General features: G+C 37.2%; 1 protein-coding gene across 9 annotated transcripts in view; it reads right to left on the bottom strand.

Moving 5' to 3' along the window:
- Positions 1 to 21,531, bottom strand: part of Pag1 (phosphoprotein membrane anchor with glycosphingolipid microdomains 1) — a 136,291-nt gene that overhangs the window by 46,805 nt on the left and 67,955 nt on the right. For 8 of the 9 annotated variants that reach the window (XR_005737815.2, XR_002485172.3, XR_005737816.2 and 5 more), the window contains one exon: positions 7,434 to 7,527. The exons of the other annotated variant lie outside the window; for it this stretch is intronic. The gene's annotated coding sequence lies outside the window, so the exon portion shown is untranslated. The remainder of the gene's footprint in view (positions 1 to 7,433; positions 7,528 to 21,531) is intronic. 9 annotated transcript variants of the gene reach the window in all.

Below are 21,531 nucleotides of genomic sequence, written 5' to 3'. Positions count from 1 at the left end.
AGACTCCAAGCAAACTATAAACTGACCATAGACTCATCCATAAACCCAACTGAGAAAACCTGTCAGGAAACCACAGAATCAGGAGCTAAGCAAATAAAAGGTATTTAAGTTACAAAGTTGTGACGTGGCTTTTCATATAGCAAAGGCAACTGGCGCATAAGCATTGTTGACCTCACTCTACTAAACAGAGGCTCTGTAACTTGCCAAGCTCAACCAGTGGGTAGACGGTAAAGCTATCAGGTTATCACATCTGCTTTAAAGGCCCATTCTCTAAAGTCACGCCCCTGTTTTTATCTAAATAAGAAATTACATGTGGAGTGCCTTCTACCTATATTTGGTATTGGGTTAGACATTTCCTCCATTTAGGAAGCTAACAATCCCCATTTTGTATTTCACTAATGAAGCTGCAATTTAACGGCCTTACTCATTCTATTGCCTCAACCTGAAATGTATTTTCCACTTTTTCGTATCTTTGAAATCTGCTCCAATGTAACCAGCTTGCAAGAATCTTCCATAAATGTCCCAAGATAAAATTAAATTTTTCCACCTTGTGATTGATTGCAAAAATAACCACAATTGCTCAGTCCTTCCTTTCTTCTTACAAAGTGACTTTTTCAGTACTTTCTATCAAAAGATGAGATCTATTTCCCCACCCCTGGAGTTCAGATTGGCCTTGTGATTTGCATTGGCCAAGAAACGTGGCAGAGGTGACAATGTGCTGTTCTGAGTTGAAGCCTAAGGTATGTTGGATACTGCCATTCATTTTTCAGAACCCTAACTCCTCCTCTCTAACAAGCCTGAGCTGGCCCTGCTGTGAGATGAGACCACAAGGACCAGAGCTTGGGCCACCAGTGTGTCTCAGCTAAAGGCCTCAGACACGTGAGGATCCCAGCCAAGATCTGCAAAGCCAAACCACCCTGAGCAGTGTTGCTCACAAGGGAGACCAGCTGAGCCCAGCCTGAACAGAGTTAAATGGTCATTGAAAGCAACTACTTGTGCTGAAGCAACAGATAGGGGGTATCTATTGTACTTTTTGTGTAAGAGATTCTTTGTCCGTTTATGGCATTTTCAAACTTATTTTTTGAATATCCTATGTATTCAATAAATGTCAGCGAATGAATGAGTGGATGGGTGACTAAATATTCAATTACACGGAGGTAAGCTTTTTTTCTAACAAAACAGAACTCTGACTCTTTATTTTTATTTTGGAATGAATAACTACTATCTTTTCGGGCTGTGAATTAGAGAAATGTTTAGCATGGGGCCCAACACTTAGCAGGTGTGCTCAATAGATGTTCATTCCCATTGATCCTGTACGTGAAATAAGATGCCCAACAAAGAAAAAGCCAAAGCAAGCATCATGCATTGAGACATGCGGTGCATTTTTCCTAAATGCTTTTGAAATCACGACAAACTTTCCTGGTTATAGCTGGATGGAGATTTAGGGCAAGTGACATGCTGCTTTGTTTTCTCAGATATTGGTAAGCTTCTTTCTCTTTGAAAATATATTCCTTTAAATGGCTTCATGTCCCCTTAGGCCACCTAAGCACAAAAAGTAGGAAAGTTCCAATAGGAAAAGGCTGTCTCTAGAGGTTTTCCTGCTTGCTCTAGGCTAGGAGTTTTCTTAGTTTGGGATGCACATTGGGAGCATCTAGGACACTTTAAAAAAACATTTTGGGTGGTGAATGCCTATAATCCTAGCTACTTAAGAGGCTGAGGCAGGAGGATTGTGAATTTGAGGCCAGCCTCAGCAACTTGGCAGGACCCTGTGTCTCTTTATCCCCCACTTCCTCCCTCTCCCTGCCCTCATGAAACCACAAAACAAAAGACAACAAAATTAATAAGAAAGAAACAACAAAAAAGACCTCCAGAGATTGATTTAATTAGTCTGAGGGTACAGCTTGCACATGGGGACTTACAAAAGCCCCTTGGGTAATTTTACTGAATAGTCAAAGTTGAGAAATGCTATTCAACCTTTCCCCAGAGTATTACACCAGTAAAATGGTTACGATTGAATTTAACTTTAAAGGCAGTCCTAAATAAACCTTCTTTTTTATATGTCTCTAATCAAAACCCAGTGCTGAAATACTATAGCTGGAAAATAATTTCTTATAATAGACAATGACTGGCTCAAAAGGAATTAAGAAATAATTATCAGATGAGCAACTTCCTGATGATTAATTCAACAAACATAATATGAACACTTGGCAGGGTATTAAATGTCTTAAAAGCCTTAAACATAATTAGGTATTCAAAATTTTACTGGCGTAAATTAAATAACACATAACACTACAGGTTATATTAAATAATACACTGAAGCTAAACTGCATTTAAGTGTACAATCTTAAAATATATTCAGAGAAAGATTTAAGAGAAACCTTTATCACATTATCACATGAATAAAAATACTTTGCTACAAGTCAAGATACAATATTTTTAAGTGATTTTGGGTTCAAATTTAGAAAGGACATTTAAAAAAAAAGACAGATCTCATCTTCCTAGCACATAAATGACATGGCAACAGCGTTATTTTCAGCAACTGATTATTTTTGATACTGTTCAAGTGTTAAAAAATGACAAATAATTTTGTTATAAACTATGTTATGGCATGCAAATTGCTTTAATGCCAAAATTTCATTCTCAATAAATTCAGTAACTGTAATCATTAATAGATATCCAACTCATATTCAGCATGAGAATTTTCCAAGTCAAAGGCTTTCTAGGAGAAAAATCTGGTTTGACCTTCTGACTTCCAAGGAAGGGACACAAGACTCAGAGAGGTTAGGCAATGTCCCCAACAGTGCCTGAGTGGCTGGGAATCCAGCCCCAATTGGCTGAGGCTTCCTTCTCTTTGTCTCTATAGGAGCATCTGTAAGATAATGTCAAAGTGTAACCCAGTCTTACAAAAATGGGTGGTAGAGCTGGATTTGGTCCCCAGATTTTGCCAAGTACTTAGATTTTGCCAACCTCTGCTATTTGTAGTTACGTTCATTATAGGATTTTGGCACTGGGAGAAATTATCACTTTCTACCCCAAATCTTATTATAAAACAGTCTGAATTCAACTATCATCATTTAATACATGGGTATAAATACATTTGCTGTATTTTTCTATTTCTATTACATTAGCATGTTATAACTAAAGAACCAATATTTGCACATTATTATTATGTACAGTTCATACTTGGTTCAGATTTCTTAGTTTTTATCTACTGTCCTTCTTTTGTTCCAGTAAGGTACAATATTACATTTAGTTTGCCCTATTTTGCATTATTGAGAGGGAGGGAAAAGGAGAGAAACAGACAGATACCAGCATGCACATACACACATTCAGAAACAGAGAAAAAGAAACACGGATATCTCTCTTCCACTTTGAAGCCAATTAAGGCCAAAATCCTACAAATTAATGTTCTCATGTTCTCTAATATAAAAGAAAAGGGCATATGTTAATGAAGTAATACAGAGTTTTAATAATGAGAAATACATTGGGATAAGAAAAAGGTCAGGTTAAAAAGAATGTGACATTTGGAAAGATGTGGCAATGTGGTCCCTGATTGTAACATGGAATAATGAAATCTACAAAGCAAGAAATGGGGCAGAGTAGCATGAGAACTTAAAGTAGTAACAGGCAGTGCACATAAAACCATAGTTATATGGTGCAATTTGCCATCATTTACTTTAGGGAAGTTTGCATTTTTAAAACCCATAGAGATTCAGAGATAGTTTCCTTGCCAATATTTATGTAAAACATTTTCCAAACAAGACTGATTTATCTTACTCTGAAATGAATTGTTAGATCACAACAGAGAATGTTAAAGTGTTTGCATCCCTTATAGAAATGCCAAACATTTTACTCTGCCTGATGCTGTACTATAAATAGGGAGATTCATTCAAACGCTAAAAATGTTCAAGTTGCCAAACAGTTCTTTAGCATCTACTTCCCAGTACAAATGACTTGTTCTTCCAAAGTTTGAAACTGAAAGCTAGTTGCAATTTAGAGAAATGCTGTGGCTTACTTCAACTGATGGAGTGTGAAAGACACTTCGTTTATGTGTATTTCTTTTTGTTCAGATCATGTTCACTGAATTGCTTCTTTAGGCATTTACTAAAGCTTTGTTCAATAGGAGCTATTCAGATGAGAGTTAGGCCTTTAGCTAAACACAACTGGATCAGCTAAGGAACATGAGTATTGTTGGAAAATAATGATGCAGATTGAAATTAGTTCGAATTTTGTTATCTCTGCTTGGATGTAATACTAGATATAAAATTTATTTATTTATTTTACATCTGGTTAAAAAAAAAAAGAGGAATAGTAAAATCAGAATGAAACCTAACAAACTCACTCAACAAGATGATACAAATAAGACCCTGATATCCACGAGGAGATTAAAATGAAACTCGAAGAAATTTTAATGAATTAAGAAAAATAGGACTTCTTAGAAAGAAATCACCTTTTGTGGTCAAAAGAACAGTAAATGGAGGAAGTATCATTGATTTATGATTGGTATTTGAAAACAAGTATAGATCTCTCTATGTATCTTATAGAGAGAATATAAATAGTACAGAGATTTGTCTAAGATATTTAAAGCCAACATTACTTGAAGAAGTGGTGACTGGGACAGGAAACTACAGGAGGTGACAGAGTGAGGCAGGGCAAGGATGGCTCTGTGACATTTTCTTCCAGTCAACTTACTATCCCAGGGGTCTTCAATCTTCCTTCCACAACTGAACAGACCTCCCACTACCCAACTGTAGTCATGTATTCAAAAATGGCGAGATCCCCCTTAAATGGAATCCAAATAATTATCACAACATTTTTTTTCTTAGCGTTATTAAATGTGTTTTAATGCTACATATATTGATTTGCTAGATATTTTTTAATACTAGATATACTTTGATGTGCTTAGTTAGTATTTTGCAAGCCTCTGCAAAATAAAATATCTACTATTTTATAGTAAATTAGCATAATAGATGTATGATTTTATAATAATTTATAATATAATAATCATAATTATAATATTTTTATAATAATTTAATAGATGTAAGATTTTATAATATATAAGAAGTAACTTAAGTAAAATTATTTGATGTTAGGTAAATTACTATTAATTTTATTACCAAGTTAATTGAAATACAAACTTTATTATATTTTGAGGTTTTCCAACTCAAAGCTACTTATTTACTTTAAATTCATTTTTAAATGAAACATATGACTTGCAGACAATTTTTGAAATTGTGGCATTTTATTTTTGATTTGGGGAATAATTATGCAAGTTTAAAGCTGTATTTAATATGTCATAATATCAAAATAGATGTTATTTTTTATTAACTATTGTTTTGATACTTTGTATTTTGGACAAAGATAATCACCCCATAATAATTTTTGCATTTTATTATAAAAATGAGACAAGATGAAAAGTTCTAGGCTGTGGTTTTAGTGAAGCATTTCTCTGCAATTGATACAAACTGTGACTATGTTATCAGCTTGCCAGGGAGAGCCTAAGACAGATATGGAGACACATAGGTGGGCACACACACACACACACACACACACACACACACACTGTCCTCAGACACCTGGGGCTATGAGGCACCAGTATATTGTAAAGTTCCTGTACTCAGGGATTAATGCAGACACAGAACTTTAAGAAACAGAAACACCAGGCTCCATCATGTTTCTTTTTCTGCCCAGTTCCCACTCCAGGATTTGCATAGTGCTTTAAACCTCTGCTTTTGCAGTTTTGCCTTTACAGTTCTGGACGTCATGGGTGTGGCTCCCTCTCTCACCAGTCCTAGCAATGCACCTCTAACGGCATAATACATCTTTAAATGTTATTTTTCTTTTAAGGAGCACACACATGCTCCTATGAATCACCAGATAATGGGTATGAGTTAACAGTCATTGATAGCAACATGGATGTTAATGTACAAAGAGCAATGTGAAAGCAGTCTGGTGTGTTCACAGTATTTCTAAACTTGCATGATTTTAATTCTTGTTAATACAGTATTTAGATAGGCATACCACTCTCTTAAAGACCTTTCTCCTATAGTACACGCACAATGCAATGTGAAGAAAGGAATTGCTGAAAGGAAAACTATTTCCCCAAATTATGACTTGCATCTCAGTAATGAGAAGCTATTAAAATATACTTTAAAAAAATCCCTAAGCTGATCTATTCCTTAGCATTTTAAGATTTCCCACTGCTTTTCTATTTTCCCATTCTGTATGCACAGCACAGATTCCTGCCAGGCCTATTACAGTGAGCAAACAATGTCCTCTCTGTCAGAACAGAGAATGAATAGTGTCACAAAATTCTCCTCTAATGTACAGCCTACGTTCCCCTACCCATGCTTTTCAAAAGAGAATAACCGGGATGAGGGCTGAGGAGGAAAGCCGGACTCTCCCCTTGCCATCTGAAATTGCCTTCTAGAACACTAAGGAATAAAGCATGTCAACCATATATTAACTTCTAAACAGAGAGTTGACAAGCACATTTTCTTTTAAATTGGATCGTGTATTTTTGCATTTCTGTGTATATGGGTATGCAAACATCTTTATCAGGAAAGGAGGAGACATTTTATCAGATAAAGTTTTAGGGCTTAGCTCAAACAGCTTTTCGCCACAAACTGAGCAACAACAGGGGAAACTTCACAGAAACGACACAGCAATTTGTGTTAAAATATTGGCAGCTAATTCATGAATGCTGAAGCTATGAATTCAGCTGCTTTTGTTCAAGCCTTGATTCCTGCTTAGCTCATGATTCGTAAAGAACTTGCAGCGAGTCCTCTGAAACACAATATGATGCTGACAGATTCCTCTTTGGTATCAGTATCTGTCCATCTGTCTGTCTCTCTCTCTTACATACTCTCCCTTCCCATAAGAGACGTTAAGGATATGATCTTCTAAAAACAAGAAATTCATGAAGTGTTTCTTGTGAACCAATGAAATGGCATTTTCATAGAAAAACATGGGTTTCCTTAAACTCTACCTTATTTGTAAGTTTAGGTTGGTGTAAAATATGATGATTCAGGGTTTTCTGCCTTGTGTCATAAATACAGGATTTATTTTATTTAACCCTCTGGGAAATTACTTCATAAAGGTAGAAATGCTATTTTTATAAAAAAAAAAATCAAACCCCACTGCTTTTGTTTTTGTGAATATCTGCAACAGAAAAAAAGTCCAGCTTCCCCTTCCCTCACATTCCCACACATTTGCAGTCCAGCCCAATAAGCTTCCAGATTCTGATGGCATTCTCCTGGTAACACATTTAGCAGAGGCTGCAGGACACCCCAACAGCTCTGCTTTCTTCTCTCTCTCTCCTCTCACACCACCCTAGGTCTGTATTAGACTAAACAATTAAACCTTTGTGCTGTACAACTACAATCAGAAAATTCTAATGCCGTGTCCCTTATTGGTACAATGGTAATATTTACCTTGGAGCAATGTTTGTCCAAAAGAGTATTCCAAATTCTGGCAACACCTCCTTTTGAAGCCTTGTTATGGTGAGACTCTCTCTTCTTTCTTGGACTAAAACCAAAAAGAAAGTTAGAAAAAAAAAAAAGGAAAATGGACACAGGCTGCGAAAGATCCTTGCCCTGTTCACTCTAAAAATATTGGCATATTTATGCCAAATATTGAGCTTTATATTCCTTCCTAACCAAAGCAAACACAATGTTTTAACTTCTCAACAGTCACAACTACAAATAGCAGTGAACGAATATAATACTTTCTCTATCATAACGGCCAAGTCAGTGTTTGATCAAATACAAATTAACTTACTTGCTCTTTCCATATTTTTCCAAGTTTATGACAAATAAATCTGTGTTTCTGTAGTAATATTAACACTGGAATAACTTATCTGAATTTGAGCTAAAAACAAGCGATTTCTTTGAAAAGAGCCATTTATGAAAGCTATCTATGGCAAGATAAGCTGTGATTCAGTTCTGGAAATTTCTTAATCAAGGGAGACTAGCAGGACCTGATGACGGCTGGTGGATCTAATCCCAGGTCATTCCTTCATTCTGCCTTAGAAATGGGGAAGACACAGAAATGGAGGAGACTGTCTTCCTCTGATTTTTCTGCTGCCAATCCTGTCTGTGGTTCTGCTCAACTGCTGCCCAACTCTTCCTCCATCCCTGATTCCCTCTCTGGTTCTCTTTCCATAAAGCATCTCGTGCATTGAACGTTCGTGTAAAGACACCACCTCAGAAGCCAGTGAGAGGGAGGAGGGGACGGGGAGGATGGAATGAATGAAGAAATAAATGTGCTCACACTCTAAGGAGAATATCCTGGCTGAGGACTAAGATCCAGACCCTCTCCATGACATTAGCAGACTGAGGCACAACTCCCGATTTTCAATATAAAACACTGTATAGAACATGAAGCTTTCAGATTTGCATCTACTGCTATATTATCACCTTAGACTGAATGCCACTTTCTTCCAGAGTCAGGAGATTATTTATATTATCTGAAGGTACATCTCTTGTTCCCCTGCCAGTTATCAAGAGGGAAACACTGCCTTGTTTGCCGTTGCGTTCAGCTACATTATTATTTTCTTATTTTTCAAAATAAATCTAAAAAGATCAGAACAACACACACAATCATGAGCTGTCTGCCTCCAACCCGACTGCAGGTCTTTCTACTGTCAATCACACAAGGTAGGAGGACAGGGCTTCACTGGGAGAGGTGCTTGACAGATCAGTGCACTCTGAAGCCATTGTTCTGTGTTTTCATTAGATTTCAAATCAAACCTCCTTCCAAACCCCCATCACTCAGGCTTATTGAGATGTGGATTCTAATTGTAAGCCTCTCCAGTTTTCTATGATAATGGTCAATCCCAGAGAAGTCTCTTGAATTAGTTAGCTGGGTAGTTTAAGTATCCAAATTAAATGATTGCAATAAAAATAAATATTTTTTCTTAAAAATGACAGATTATATTAATATATATTAGAAATAACATATATTCATTATTTCAGTAGAGTTTTTCTATTACTCAATGTGAATAAAGAGCCAGATTTGAAAAACACAACTTGACAGTTAGTTTAATGATATAAAGGTGGAATGTAATTTGGCATTTTCAAAACAGACATTTCATGAATTAAAAATGTTCCAAGGAAATGAGGTAACCAGGACAGTTATGGCACGATCATAAAGACAGACATACAGACCCATGGGACAGAGTTCAGCCTCCACAGAAATAATCCCACATATTCATAGTCCTTTAATTACATGGTGAGTTGATTTCTTTTCTTTTCTTTTTTTTTTTTTTTTGGACAAAGGTCCTGAGACTGCTCAATGGGGAAAGAACTGTCACTTCAACAAATGCTTCTGGCAACTGAAGAGCCATATGCCAAAGAATAAAGTGGAGTCCTCAACTCAGACCACATAAAAAAGTTCACATAAAATGGAGAAAATACCTAAATGTGAGAAGTAAAACTACAAAACTCTTACAAGGAAACACAGAGGTAAATCTTCATGAGTTTAAATTTTGGCATGGAGCTTTAGATGTACCCCAAGGTACAAGCAATAAAAAAAAAGAGAGCTAAATTGGACTTCATCTAAATAAAAATAATTGTGCTTTTAAAAGTACTGTCTAGAGAATGAAAGACACACCAAGAATAAGAGAAAATATGTCCAAATCACCTGATATGGCACTTGATTAATACATCTAGAATACATAAAAATTCTTATAACTCAATTTAAAAAACCCCAAAGAAAATGGGAAAATGGGCAAATAGATACTTCTCCAAAAAGGATATATAAATGACTAATAAGCACATGCAAAGAGCTGGGTGTGGTAATGCATGTCTGTATCCCAGCGACTTGGGTGGCAGAAGCAGGAGGAGCACAAGTCCAAGGACAGTGGCAGCAATATAGCAAAAACCCTTGGCAACTTGAAATAAAAGCACAATAAAAAGTAAAGGACTGAGGACATAGATCGGTGATAGAGTACCCCTGGGTTCAATCCCCAGTGACAAGAAAAAAGGAGGGGCATGCAAAGATGCTCAACATCATATCAAATAAATGCAAATTAAAGCCATAGGAGAATGAGAAATTATACAAAATGTATCAAAATGCATTCTACTGTTATGAATAACTAATTAGAACAAAAGTTTTAAAAGCCATAAGGAGATATCACTTCATATCTACACCCACTGACACAGGTAAAATAAAAATACCTAAGATAATAATGAGGGTCAGGGAGGCTATGGAGAAATCAGACCCTCACAGCCTGTTGCTAAGAGGATAAGATGATGCAGCCACTTTGAAAATTACCTAGCAGTTCTTCATCACTGTTAAGCATGGAGTTATCATTTGACTCAACAGTTCCAGTCCTAGGTATACACCAAGAGAAACTGCAAATTTACGAACACAAAGTCGTGTACATTGATGTTCATAGCAGCATTATCTAGATTAGCAGAAAACAGAAAACAACCCAATGTGAATGGATAAACAGAATTTATTATAATCACACAAAAGAATCTCATTCAGCCATTAAGTGGAATGAAGCGTGGATACATGGTATAGCATGGATGTATTGTGAACACAGAACACACAGCAAGGGAAAAAAACCTGTATATTATATGATCCTCTTTTATAAGAAATGTTCAAAATGGGCAAATACACAGAGATGAAAAGTGGATTAGTGGTTGCTTAAGGCTGGGGGCAACGGGGGGATAGAGAGATGATGACAGCCAAGGGGTGATGAAAATGTGCTAAAATTGATGATTGTACAACTCTATACTAAACTCTATTAAATTGCATACTTGAAATGGATGAATTGTAAAATATGTGAATTGTATCTCAATACAGCTCTTACCAAAAAAAAGAAAAAAAAATACAAGGGATGTGGACTTTATAAGATCAGTCATTTTCCAGATCAATTAGAGAAACGTGGCAAACCCAAGTTTAATTCTAGCTGGACTGCTAGAGTTGTGGCACTGAAGCAGATCACCTATCTCCACTGAAAACTCTCATGTTCTGGCTGAGACCATCTGAATATTATTCTGCATGGACCAAATGTTCCTCCAGGTCCCCTGTAACCTGCCTGACTACCTCTACATGTGGATAGTAGTTCATCACTGCAAATGATTACTAATTCAATCAAGCAGAAACCCATGCATTCAATATTAATTTTTCTGTTGTGTGGAGTTTTACAAATCCTGGAACCAGCTATCTACTCAAATATGACTGATGCCCCCACCTACATATACTCAGTCAGAGGAACATCAAGTTCGACATCTATCCCATTGACAGCTTTTGTGAGGGCTGTTAGCAGGTTTTCATCCTTGATGGTGACATTCATAATAAGAACAAAACAAGGGCGTTCTGGGAGTTCACGATATGGTAACCCAACTAACCTAAAGGCCTGTTCTGACTAGAGCCACACAGAGGAAATGAAATAGAGTTTAATTTCTGGGCCACTGGGACCATGATGGATGAGATCTGCACCTGACAGATGGCCTAGTCTGAGCCTCGGCTGACATTGCTTCCATTCCCAGCTTAAATTTAACAGTGCTTCTCAGAGACAGGACTCCGGAGGATGGAGGCTGTCCTTAATTATAAAGGGAATCTGGCATAGACTGGCTTATGTTCTGTTTATTTCCATTGAAACATGAAAGATAGTGAGTACATGGATGACATTTGCATGTTGGAAACATTGTTGTGGGTGGTATGAGTGACCTAATCCTACTAGTCCCTTCTTTGTCTACAGGGACTTTGAGTACGGGTGGTTTTATTAGAGCAATATCCTTGAGTCTACTTTGATTTTTAAAAATTAATTCACTTAATCAGCAATTAAAGATATCTCCCAGGCACTGTGAATTATTCAGTGCTCAATATCCAGAAACATAGGAACAGAATGAGCTGATATACGGCACATCCAACTATGAAACTTGGGTGTCATTCCTGGGATACTAGCCCCTGAATTTAGACGGCAAAAATACCACCAGGAATGCAATGGTATTCATCTCTGTGGTCATGCTGAGACAATACCCTTTCAGGTTGGAAGATTAAAATTCAACAAACAAATTCAGCCAGCATTGAGCAATACTCCACTGTGGGTGAGGCATAAAGTGTGATTAGTGACATGCTCCATGGGACTGTGGGGTCCATTTAACCACCATAAGTATTTCCTGCTTTGGCTAGAAAAAAAATTTAGATTTGAGGAGGGAAAGATAAGGCATGCAAGAGGAACAAATAGCGAGGAAAGAGAGAAGGCAGGAAGAGACAGACTGGGAGAGGATATTTTCATTTTCTGGTTTTCCTCTTCTAAATGATCCAGGTCAAAGACAGTCCTCCAGATGAACTAGTCTTCAGTGAAGAGTGGTACAGGACCCTGACTTTTGTTGGTTTATATAATATACTTTTCTCAGGAAGCAGAAGATCAGAGGAGTTTTTTATTTTTTTAACCATCTAAATAGTATTGTTGACATACACGATATATACTTGACTGATAAGAACACAATTGATTTAAGGATATTAATCAGGATATTAATTTTATATCCTGCTACTTTCCTGAATTCATTTATGAGTTTTGGAAGTTTTCTGGTGGAGTTTTTTGGGTCTTGTAAATATAGGATCATGTCATCGGCAAATACAGATAGTTTGAGCTCTTCTTTTCACATTCATATCCCTTTAATTTCCTTCTTTTGTCTAACTGCTCTAACTAGAGTTTCAAGGACTATATTGAATAGAAGTGAGAAAGAGGGAAAGAGAAATTAGGAAACATATCCCATTGTCAATAGCCTCAAAAAAGAAAAAAAAACACTTTTGGGAATCAATCTAAAAAAATAGGCATAGGACCTCTACAATGAAAACTACAGAACACTAAAGAAATAAATTGAAGAAGACCTTAGAAGATGGGAAGATCTTCCATGTTCTTGGATAGGCAGAATTAATATTGCCAAAATAGATATACTACCAAAAGCACTCTACAGATTTAGTACAATTCCTATTAAAAATTCCAATGACATTCTTCATAAAGATAGAAAAAGCAGACATGAAGTTCACTTGGAAAAATAAGAGGTCCAGAATAGCCAAAGCAATCCTTAGAAAGAAAAGTGAAGCAGGAGGCATCACAATACCTGACCTTAATTTATACTTCAGAGCTACAGAAACAAAAAATGGCATGGTATTGGCACCAAACCAGGCATGAAGACCAATGGACCAGTACAGAAGACACAGACGAACCAATATAAATACAGTCATCTCATATTGGACAAAAGTGACGAAAACATACATTTGAAAACAAACAGCCTCTTCAATAAATGATGTTGGGAAAACTGGAAATCAATATGTAGTAGAATGAAATTTAACTCCTATCTCTCACCCTGTACAAAAATCAACTCAAAGTGGATCAAAGGCCTAGGTATTAAACCAGAAACCCTGCACCTAATAGAAGAAAATATAGGCAGGCCCAACTCTCCAACATGTCAGTTTAGGAACCTGACTTCCTCAAAAAGACTTTTAAAGTGTAAGAAGTAAAATCAAGAATTAACAAATGGGATGCTATCAAACTGAAAAGCCTCTTCACATCAAAGGAAACGATCAAGAGTGTGAAGAGAGTGTCTATACAATGGGAGAAAATCTTTGTCAGCCCGCACCTCATATAAGGCATTAATTTCTAGGATATACAAAGAACTCAAAAAGCTTAACACCAAAAAACCCTCCAAATACCTGATCAACAAATGGGTAAAGAAATTAAACAGATTCTTCTCAAAAGAAGAAATGTGAATGGTCAACAAATATATGAGAAAATTTTCAACATCTCTCGCAATTAGAGAAATGCAAATTAAAACTACACTTGAGATTTCACCTCACTCCAGTCAAAATAGCAATTATAAAGAATACAAGTAACAACAAATGTTGGCAAGGATGTGGGGGAAAGGTACACTCATACATTGATGGTGGGACTGGATTGGTATAACCACTCTGGAAAGCAGAATGGAAATTCCTCAAAAATCTAGGAATGGAACCACGTTTGACTTCCTTGGTATATATCCAAAGGAGTTAAAACTAGCATACTACAGTGATACAGCCACAACAATGTTTATAGCAGCACAATTCACAATATCTAAGCTATGGAACCAAACTAGGTGCCTTTCAACAGATGAATGGATAAAGAAAATGTGGTTTATATACATAATGGAATTACTGAGTAACAAAGAAGAGTAACTTTACAACATTTGCTGGTAAATGGATGGATCTAGAGACTATTATGCTATGTGAAATAAGCCACCCCCCTCCCCCAAAACAAATGTTGAATGTTGATGGGGCAGAGAATAGAAGTTCAGTGGATTAGACAAAGGGGAATAAAGGGGTGGGGGTGGGAATAGAAAAGACAGTGGAATGAATCGGACATAACTTTTTGAACACACCATAGTGAATCTCAACATCGTGTACATCCACAATAGTGGAATCCTAATTAGAATTAAATATACTCCATGTTTGCATAAATATATCAAAATAGATTCTATAATGAGCAAATAAATATTAAAAAAACCAAGATCTAATAATTTTTCAAATATGATGTTGCTAAACCATGTCTCTCCTTCTGTCCTTTTGCAATTTCCCCCCCGGGAGAGGCCACTTGCAGGATCCCTATGGCAGTTCTGCTTCTGAGCTTTGGGTGACTGTGTTAAATGTCAAAATTTTCCCAAATTCTGCTTTGTCATTTATTATATTAGTCATCTCTTCCAGCTTAAGGTCATGCACTGATAGACTCTTACCGAAGTGAGGCCTAATGTGGATGGAGACGGGATTAGGAGAAAATATCAAAAATCTCCTTCCAGGAAAAGAACAACTTGTTAAGCAGTTCCTTCTGGATATACCCACCAAACCAGCTACTAACCCAGTTAATTTTTTACACATCTAATTTGTCCAAATGATAAATGTCAGTAATTTGATATACTTTTGGTAAAAAAAAAATCCCCAAACTAATGCATGCTATTTCTCATTAATCCATCTGAATTCTATGACGGCTTTGATAAATTAACAATAACATAGAAATCAATCTCAAACCATAGATATTTCTTTTCATTAAAATTTTAGTATTCAGTCCTTCACAGCAATCATGCAATAAAATGATGTTAAAAGTGCTCAATGTTATAGCAATCAAAGTGGTGGCTAAAAACAGTGTAGCAGGCTATGAGGTACTGTGCAATATTGGAAAAACATAACCAGCAGTGCCTTCTCCTTCATCCTGTGATTCTTGCTCTCCTTGGCCTGGCTAAGCTCCCTCCTGTTTCTGGCTGTTTCTCTTGCTGGTTCCCCCAGCTGTGCCTCTCATGCCCTGACTCAGCTGCTCTGGCTCACACTTTCAGCCTTCCTGGTATTTACTGTGCTAACAGTTCTAGTCTTCATGCCATCTGACGTCTCCTGCCTCATTTTTTTATACACCCGAACAGCTGAAATCCCTGATGGATACAAAGCAACAGTCCATTAAGAGGGGAGTGTGTTCTGGGTTTTATTTTCCTCATTGCAAACAGAAAAATGGAAGAAGCAAGGAAAGATAATTCACAGAGGTGCCAAAGAGAGAGGATGCCCTGGAGATAAAGATGAAGGTTTAAAAAGAAAAAAAGCAGACTTTTTTTTTTTTTAACCATCAAAACGATTATGACACTGGGAAAATAGTTCCTTCTGAAAATCCTTTCAAAGGTACAGTTTTATAAAATAATTTCCTTTCTAAGAGGAAGATATTTTTCCTGAATTCTACAGAGTTGATGATAAAAATCCTTAAACATGTATTCTTATGCTATCTACAGTCTGGGATCCAGGTAACACAGATACAATTATAATACTTATATTGATTTATTAACAAATGATATTTTATTAGCAAAAACCTTCTACTTATAAGTATGCTATCTGGAATCAGGCTTAAAATGAACCAAGGTAGCATGAGCCTTATCTGTCAGCATAAATCCTAAGCATGGCTTGGACATAAACTCCTTGCAGTTTCAATATTAGAAGGGAAATAATTAAAACGATGAAGTACTCAACAAGAAATAAGAATTTCTCTTATTGGCAAAGAACAACATATTTTGCAATATCTATATCTGATGTATTTAGGGGAAGTTCTGTAGCATGCTTCTCAGACATCTGAACATCAAGGTAGAATAAATGCTAACATTAAAAAGACTAGCTTCAGTATTTAAATGCTGCTTCATTACATAAAATGACTCCTCTAATTGCTAGTTTACAAATTGGTAGCAAAAGAAATATTTCAAAAATATTTCCTTTAGATGATGTAAATAAACATGAAACCAAGCACAAAGAGGACAGTCATTCATTCATTCATTCATTCATTTTCTTTAGCACCTGTCAATGTTAGTTTCTTGCTTATGAATAAAAAGAATAAAAGGTACATACTGCTCCAGAACCTTCCACTGTCTCCACACCCCCACACACTGGGGCTTTCACTGCCATTTAGAGGGCTTTGAGCTTTTTGTCTTGTCTTTCTCTCAGGATGGGCACCTGGTTGAGCGAGCCACCTACAACACTGTCTGATCCACCCACCGCATGGCCTTCGATCAGCCTCCAGAACTTCCTGATGAGAAACAGCTCCTCTAACTCCTGTTTCCTCTAGCCTTGGGATCACCAAAGATGGTGGAGGTAAAGGGCTGTGGGTGCCCAGGTCCTCCCAGCAAAGTTGTGTAAGTGGGTGTATATGTGGGGAGAGACACATAAAGATGATTTCCCCTTCCTAAGAAGCAGAGGAAGGTGTGGGGGCAGGAAATGGAAGTCTGCCTAGGTATGCCTTTGAGGCCTCCTGATTCATGAGTATCTATTCACAGTTAGAAGTCTGAGCCACAGAGTCACTTTGGGCTGGAACAGGCCCTTCCCTTCCTGCTGTTCTAGAGAATCTGCAGAATGACAGTGCTGTTTGTGTGGACCTGAGGCCAGGGCTGCCTGGGGGTCACAAAAGAAGATGCCTCTGAGCTCTGTGGATATGCCTAGAAGCCCTGTGTGCTGTCAAAGACAGTTGTTTGTAAAGTGTCTGTGTTTCAGAGGGATGGGTGGACCTGTGTGAGGGTAGGGGGTGCTTAGGTTGGCATTCTGTGAATGGGCCATGTGAGACAAAGTAACTTTATAGTGTCCTTTCCATATATGTTTATAAGACTATCTCTCTGTCTCTCTGTATATATAAAGACTATGTATGTACCTATATTCTATACACACACAGTTAAAAGGAAAATTCCTTAGACCAATTAAACTTACTGAAGCTTATTTGAGCAAAACAAAATAAAAGCAGATTCCCAATTTTGCGGTTTCCACAACCAGAGCAGGTTCTGAGAAGTGCAAGTGGGGTACAAAAACAACTCAACTGGTTACAGCCTAGTCATTCATCCAGTCAATTGGTTATAACTTAACTAGTTAAATTGTCTATAGTCTAATTAGTCTGGCTACAGGTCCTGCAAACAGCCAAAGTTCAGTGACTGTGATTAATCTTGATCCTTGTTTGGTCTCTTGGGCTCAATGCAGATGCCCAGTCCAAAGCCAAGGCCTCCTACCAAATGTCAATTCACACTCACACATGGCCCTCTGTGTCCATGGATTCAGCCAACCGTGGATCAAATATATTTGGGAAAAAAAACCCTGCAGCCATACTCAATATATACAGACTTTTTTCTTGTCATTATTCCCAAACAATACAGTTTAACAATTATTCACATTGTATTAAGTATTATAAGTAATCTAGAGAGGGTTTAAAGGATATAGGAGGATAAACCAGGTTATTTGCAAACACTGTGCCATTTTATGTAAGATTTGGTATTTGCAGGGAGGGGGCACATCCTAGAACCAACATCCCTGCTAATGTGTAATGAAAGAATAGACGTGTGAAAACACACACACACACACACACACACGTGAGCACTTGGCTCTTAGACTTCCCATGCTGCCTGAAGACTCCACACCAGTCCGGTGTCATTTTCTCACGATCTGGGACTCCTTCTATACATTGCTGTCTTATGTACATTTCAATCATTTATCTGATGGAAAATAACTACTAGATGTACTAAGTTGAACTTTAGGGAAATTCCTAAGTGAGATGTAATGGTGAGATGTAATGCTCAGAATCACAGAGCAAGTCAAGGAGATGGATTGGAAAACAAGTAACTGAAGAACCAATGTACACTTAAGCACCCCCAACAAGAGTCTTATAAGAGTAAGTGCGTAATGAATGTTAGATAGATTATGAATTATAAGGTGGGGTGTCATTAGCAGAACTGAAGGTATTATGATGCCTCCGTCTCCACAGGGTAGTCATACTCAGAATACTGGACTGTGTGAAAGCATGCAGGCCTGCATACTGTCCTTTATAGCCTGTTATGGGGATGAATTGTGTCCATCCAAATCTGTATGTTAAAGTACTAACCTCCGGTATCTCAGAATGTGACCTTATTTAGAAAGGGGTCATCAGAAATAGAATTAAGATGAGATTATACTAGGGGAGGGTGGACCTGGATCCTATGTAATTGGGATCTTTATAAAGAAATTCAGAGTTGTGCACACAGGGAAAAGGGATTCTTCAATCCTTTGTGTCTTTCAAGGTCCCCACATCAATCCAGCTGTTGTACTGAAATTATTTCTCAATTACATCAGTTCAAATGGTTATTGGAATCACAGGCAGATTCACATAATTCACTAAGCAAAGAGGGGATTTATATTTTTTAAATTTTGTTTTCAGCAATAACTTGAGGCACTAATTATGAAAACAACATGCCACAGAATTCATGAGAAAACTCAATAATTTTTACTTGTGAGAAAAGTTTCAAAAAGATTCCGTAAGATTTTGAATTGACCAAAATTCCTGGGGAACTGTTTTCCTGTATCTGGACACATCACATTCCAACTCTCTCTTTCTCTATATGTTAGATCACTTATTTCGATTCCTCCTCTTCACTAATCCACTCTGCCTTGTCTTTGAAAAGTCATTCCAAATTCATGCTTCTAAGACTGTCCTGGTTGCCCTTTATCCTCAGACCTTTGTGTAAAATAATGCTTCTGTTAGACTGCTTAGCAGTTGTACCTATTTCAGAGTTAGATTAATATAGATTTAGAGTTAAAAGCAAATTCTACAATATTTCAGCTCAACTCCTAATATCAGGGACAAAGAAACGGAGGCCCAGTTGTGCTCACACAGTTGCTTGGGTACTTGTTCTCTCCTTTCAGAGGAGTACTTAGACCCAAAGATTCTCCTGCAATACTCTACTCAGGTCAGGCAAGCCAGAACACTTATGTAAATATAGATTATTTGATATAGCTAGGTTTCGGTAAGAAGAGACTAGCAACTAATAGTTTATGACTGTTTAGTACATTTTTTAAAAAACAAGTCTCTTCAATTTGCTGACCATCTAGAATATGTTTCTTTCACTATATCTGTAGAAATAGCTAGCATTATATATAACCCAATTTATTTTTAGTTGTTTTGATGTCCAGACTAATGATATTTTAAGTGAGTCATGACATCTGCACTGCGCTACTATAACACTTTGCTGTCTAATGAAAGAAGGAACATGAGCCCATCTAGTTGGTCATGTAAGGTGAGGGTGCAGGGATGAAAGGGAAGAACTAAATAGGAGAGAAAAGAAGAAAGAAAAAAACTGGTTATAAAGATTTTGAACTCTTGGATCAAGACCTGTATTTTGTTGTTGTTGTTGTTGTTGTTGTTATTGGTAAAAATCACCAGACAACAAATCTTCCAAAGGGTGACAAGATTGCATCTGAGCATGTAAAACTAAAACAGCAGGAGAAAATGGGTGCAAACAACAAGATTAGAAAGAAGAAACACAATTATATTCTGAATCTAAGTGGGGGAGTGAGAAGCAGGACATAGGGTTGTGACTTCCTCACTGCAGAATCACATGTTTTTTACGTTTGATTTGCCATCAACAGGTGTTGCCATGGTAACGAGCCTGTAGTTAAGAAGTAGTCGAGGTAAGAAAAACTGTTTCAAATCATCACTGAAGGGAAAAAAAAGTTCTATAGCAAGACTAACCTCAGACTTAAGAGAATGAGCCCCAGAGACCTGATCTGCCATTTTATCCAGCCTTTATATGATCTGAAAGAAATACTGCAAGGTGAGAGGCCACTGCCAGGAGCAGGGTCCTTAGGGGAGCCAGAACCATCTGTGAGGGGACACTATGGCCCTTGATTTATCTTAGGTGCTGTTTATATCCCCATTTTCATCAATACATTTTAGCTATTTGATAACTTTGGGAATATAAGGAGGCAGTTGTGTACTATTATGTCTGGAAACTTCTAGAAAATGAATATATCACTGTAGGATCCTACACTGTAGAACTGTACTTCCACAATTTCTCTGCTTTCTTCCTTCAGATGGAGAAGTTAAGGACTGCATGCTATGAATTAGTGGAATAATCAGTTATCTACTTCTTCTCATGAACAAGTATTGCCAATAGTTCTAAACCAGATACCAGTAAATACCCCAAAGCCTGGTGACGATCAAAACATCATTTTTTTTTTTTTTTGGTCCTTCCTGTCTTGCTTAAGCTCACGATAGTACCCATAGATTTGGCAGCATGAATGAGGAAGTAATTATCACTACTTTAAATTATAATAGTTAGTAAGCTATGGTTGGTAGCCTGCCAAAAAGGAACATTGTATCCCCATGACTTATCAAGCTTGTTGTTAAAATGACCAATCCACTTTATAAGAACATGGATTAATGTTCTTTGCTAACTTCTAAGGTTCTTCAAAGGTAAGAAAACTAACAGAAGACTTGAGGGGGTAAAAATTGGAAAGTTTAGGCTGAGAGACAAACCCATGGGATGCCAAGTACATTTTGCTAAGGCCAGGTAGGCATGAGAGTGTCACAGAAAAAAGAAAGCTGAGATGTCACTGGACACAGCTCTGAGACCTGACTCTACTTTCTACCCATTTCTGGGACTCAGTTTCCCCTTCCACAGAGAGATGGAAGCATTACCTACTTTAAAGCATTGGTGAGAGGCCCAAATGAGATTATGCATGTGAAAGTGTTTTGTTCACCAGTTGTAAAACACTAGGTACATGCACACTGTCACTGGAAACTCTACTCTTACCTATTTTTCAAGCCTTCTACTCTCACAATACCTGATTCACATTTTTTATGACAAAGTAAGTAAGTTATGTAAATTTTCAGATGATGATTTTGGTAGAACATCTGTTTCTTTCTTATTTGGAGGTGCTTATCTGATTTGGACAACATTTTCTTCTATGCATTCCCTTTCTTTTATCTTTTTGTTTTCAAGCTGGAAGATTTCTGTCAGAGGGATGGGTGGGTATGTGTATATGAAAGGAAGAGAGACAAGTGGAAAAGAAGGTCAAAGAGAGAAGGGAAATAGAGAGGGACAAGTCCTGGAACAAACCACAAGAAAGAGTGAAGAGTTCTCCCCCTGTGTTTCACAGATGCCTACGAATCTTTGGTTTGTTACTATTGAAATCTGTAGAGAACTAAGAGAGAGTCATTGGTGCTCCACACTTTTCAGTAGAAGCAATTTGGGGGATGACACAAATTTCCACAATGAACTG

Source organism: Ictidomys tridecemlineatus, chromosome 7 (assembly GCF_052094955.1).
Source record: "Ictidomys tridecemlineatus isolate mIctTri1 chromosome 7, mIctTri1.hap1, whole genome shotgun sequence".
In the NCBI taxonomy this organism is placed as follows: Eukaryota; Metazoa; Chordata; class Mammalia; order Rodentia; family Sciuridae; genus Ictidomys; species Ictidomys tridecemlineatus.
This window is presented reverse-complemented; position numbering and strand designations above follow the sequence as displayed.